The sequence below is a fragment of the Mus musculus genome, chromosome 12 (genome assembly GCF_000001635.26).
Source record: "Mus musculus strain C57BL/6J chromosome 12, GRCm38.p6 C57BL/6J".
NCBI lineage: Eukaryota > Metazoa > Chordata > Mammalia > Rodentia > Muridae > Mus > Mus musculus.
The window spans coordinates 35,771,874-35,775,588 of record NC_000078.6 but is presented as its reverse complement, the minus strand read 5'-3'; the positions used below and the strand labels follow the sequence as shown (position 1 = coordinate 35,775,588).

The window sequence follows — 3,715 nt, the reverse complement described above, 5'->3', positions numbered from 1 at the left end:
ATCAAGTTTCAGTGAGAATGAATGGGAAACCCCTGTGCCAGTCACATGCCTCCAGTATGAATCCTTGGAATTATATGAAGCATTTTGGAGAACTACAGAGAGTTGTAATGGGTGAAGAATTATATCACTGGATTCACGTGACATGTGTTAGATCTAGGACTACTGTTCTTCGGAATGGCTTCAGATTACATGTTACCACACTTTCTAACACACACTTAAAAAAAAAACACTGCATCTTCTTTATTTTACATACTTTTAATTTCAGAACAAAATAAAACAAACAAAAGAACCACAATACACAACACCCAACCCTGCTACTCTGTGGGAAGGGATCTTCCTGCCTTAAGGCACAAGGGCAGGATAGAAGAGATTCTTGTAGACATGAACAGAGAGCCAGGTGGGTCAGGGCCAGTTAAGGCTTCTGGGGAAGCCACAGGGACACTATACAGAGGACATGGACTTCCCAGGAGCCTTTAATCCACTTCTTCCATGTGAGAGACATCCCCATCACCCCCCCCCCCAGTGGAGGGATCTCATTGGGAACAGCAGCACCGGGCTCTTCCACAGTGACCTCATCTTCATCAATGCTCAGGCCTAGTTTAATCATGCAGTCAATGCAATTGCAGTGGGGTTGAGGATCCTCAAGTGAGAAACCAGAGGAGAGGAGAGCAGTTTCAAACAGCAGCACCTCCTTGACAGCTTTGTCATTTTGTCTGCCTCAGCCTTCTGCCACAGGATCTCCACAATGGGGTGGTCAGGGTTGATCTCTAGGTGATCTCTTTTTGGCCATCATGTAGCCCATTGTAGAACTGTCTCACAGTACCTGGGACTTCATGATGCATTCTATGCTGACTGTCCAGACTTAAGTGCTTGTCACAATGCAGCAGGGGGAAGACAAAAGCTTATTGGAAATTGTCAATTTTTCAACCTTCTTGTCTAAGATCTCCTTCATAGCCTACAGTGATCCTCAAATTTTGCCTTGCTCTCCTCCATTTTCTTCTTCTTTTCCTCATCCTCTGGTGGCTCTAGGCCTTCCTTAGTCACTGAGACCAGGCTCTTTCCATCAAATTCCTTGAGCTGCTGTACAGAGCACTCATCAATAGGCTCAGTTATGTACACTACCTCAAAGCCCTGTTTCCACTCACTCTCCACAAAGGCAGAGTTGGCCACTTGCTCTTTGTTTTCACCAGTGGTATAGTAGATGGACTTCTGTGTCTCCTTCATGTGAGACACATATTCTAACAGGGAAGTCATCTCATCTCCAGACTGAGAGGTGTGAAAGCAATGGGACTCAGAGAGGTGGAAATAGTTAGTGGAATCCATGTGGATTCCAAGCTTCAAATTCTTGGAGAATGCTTCACAAAACTTCTTGTAGTTCTCTTCGTCTTCAGCCAACTCAGAGAAGAGCTCGGGGCACTTCTTCACGATGTTTTTGCAGATGACTTTCAGGATCTTGCTCTGGTGGAACATTTCTCGGGAGATGTTCAGGGACAGGTCCTTGGAGTCAACTGCACTGCAGATAAAGTTGAGGTACTCAGGTATCATCTCATCAAAGCTGTCCATGCTGAAAGAACAATGGACATAGAATTTGTTGTTGTTCTTCTTGTTTCAAAAAGGCCAAGGGGAGCTCACTGGGGAATGAAGAGCAATGCCCTGAATTTCAACTGACCATCTACAGAGAAGTCCTTGACTGCCAAGAGGTCTTCCCAATTATTGGTGAGGCTCTTATAGAATTTACCATATTCCTCTTGAGTGAGCTCATCTGGATTTCTGGTCCAGATAGGCTTCATCTTATTCAGCTCTTCCTGGTCAATGTACTTCTCCTTGGTCTTCTTTGTTTTCTTTTTCTTATCTTTGTGCTGTCATTCTCCTCATCAGATCCCACATCTTCAATCTTAGGCTTCTTCTCATTAACCTTATCTTTCTCCTTTCTCACCTTTCTCTTTCTCTGCCTCATCATCACTGATCTCCTTCTCTTGTTCCTTCTCCAAGTAGAGGATGCTGGGATAGCCTATGATCTGGGAGTGTTTCTTCACAACTTCCTTGACCTCCCTCACCTCTAAGTACTCTGCCAGGTCTTCTTTGAGGTGAAGGATCACTTTGGTACCCCAGACAATGGACTCACCATGATCTGCATGGGCGTTGAAGGATCCACCCGCAGAAGACTCCCAGGCATACTGCTCATCATCATTGTGCTTCGTGATCACAACCACTTTCTCTGCCACTAGATAGGCCAAGAAGAATCTGACACCAAACTGCCCAATCATGGAGGTATCTGCACCAGCCTGAAGAGCCTCCATGAATGCCTTTGTGCCAGACTTAGCAATGGTTCCCAAGTTATTAATGAGGTCAGCCTTGGTCATGCCAATGCCGATGTCCACCAAAGTCAGCGTATGCTCCTGAGGGTTGGGGATGATGTCAATTTTCAGCTCTTTGCCTCTGTCCAACTTGGAAGGGTCTGTCAGGCTCTCATACTGAATTTTGTCCAGGGTATCAGAAGTATTAGAGATCAATTCCTGAAGGAAAATTCCTTGTTTGAATAGAGAGTATTGATGATGAGGGACATGAGCTGGACAATTTCTGCCTGAGAGGCAAAGGTCTCCACCTCTTCCTCTCCATGGTGCACTTCCTCAGGCATCTTGATGGGAAAGCCAAGGAAGTAGTAGTACAGAACAGGGTGGGAAGCCTGGACCATGTCCTACTCACAGGACAAGCCTAGGCTATGTGGGGGTGACTCAAGAGCCCAATACACTCTTTTTAATGTTGCTGATATACAGCTGATATACAACACTTGCTATGGCTTGGTGTGTTGAAGACTGGGTCATTACTGAGGCAGGGGAGAGGTAGGGAACCTTCAAGTGATGAAGTTTAGAGGGAGGGCCTAAGATCTCTAAGATACCTACCTCTGGAAGAGACTGGGATAAGACTCACATAATACCTGAGTTCTCAGTGACTAATTCTTGAGTTCTTATGATCCATTTATTCTTAAACTCTTAGACCACTGAGCTCTCATGAGAGCTAATTGTTTTAAGAATGAAAATGGCCCAGAATTGCTCTTTGGCTGCTATGTGAAGTGTTTTTTCTTTTATGAACTCCTGATATTTGTCATGAAATCTTTACCACAGTGAATCAAGTTGATCCTGACACACCACTCTATAATCTCCAGAACTGTGAGCTAAATAAACTTTTCTTTGCTATGTTAATCTACCCAGGCATTTTGTTACAGCAATAAAAAGTAAACTAATAGAACCACTACATTTAAAAAAAACTTTATATAATATACCCAATAAAATATAATGGTCATTGCTAATTCTTCAGATATCAAATTATTAAACACTATGACATCATCTTCAAAGCAAGGACTTATATATTTGGCTAAGGTTATAATTCAAGTTGGATTTAAGAAACAGAGTTAGAGACTCTCAGGCTCTGGCAGGGGTGCTGAGGGAGGAGTGGATGGGTGGGTGGGGGAATCACCCTCTTAGAAGGAAGGGGTATAGGGATGGGATAGGGGGCTTAAGGGGAATAACATTTGAAATGTAAATAAACAAAATGACCAATATTTTTTTTTAAAAATCATAAAGTGATAAACATAAAAGTGTATTAGAAGGCTGAGATCTTAAAAAAGAAAAAGAAAAGAAACTGAGGTAGTGTGCAGATTAAGTCAATTTTCTTCTGCCAAAACTTTTGTAAATCTCATTTTTTTTTGCCAATT

The 3,715-nt window shown here is 43.0% G+C and overlaps 1 pseudogene; it reads right to left on the bottom strand.

The window, feature by feature from the left end:
- On the bottom strand, positions 226-2,737 carry Gm7002 (predicted gene 7002; annotated as a pseudogene).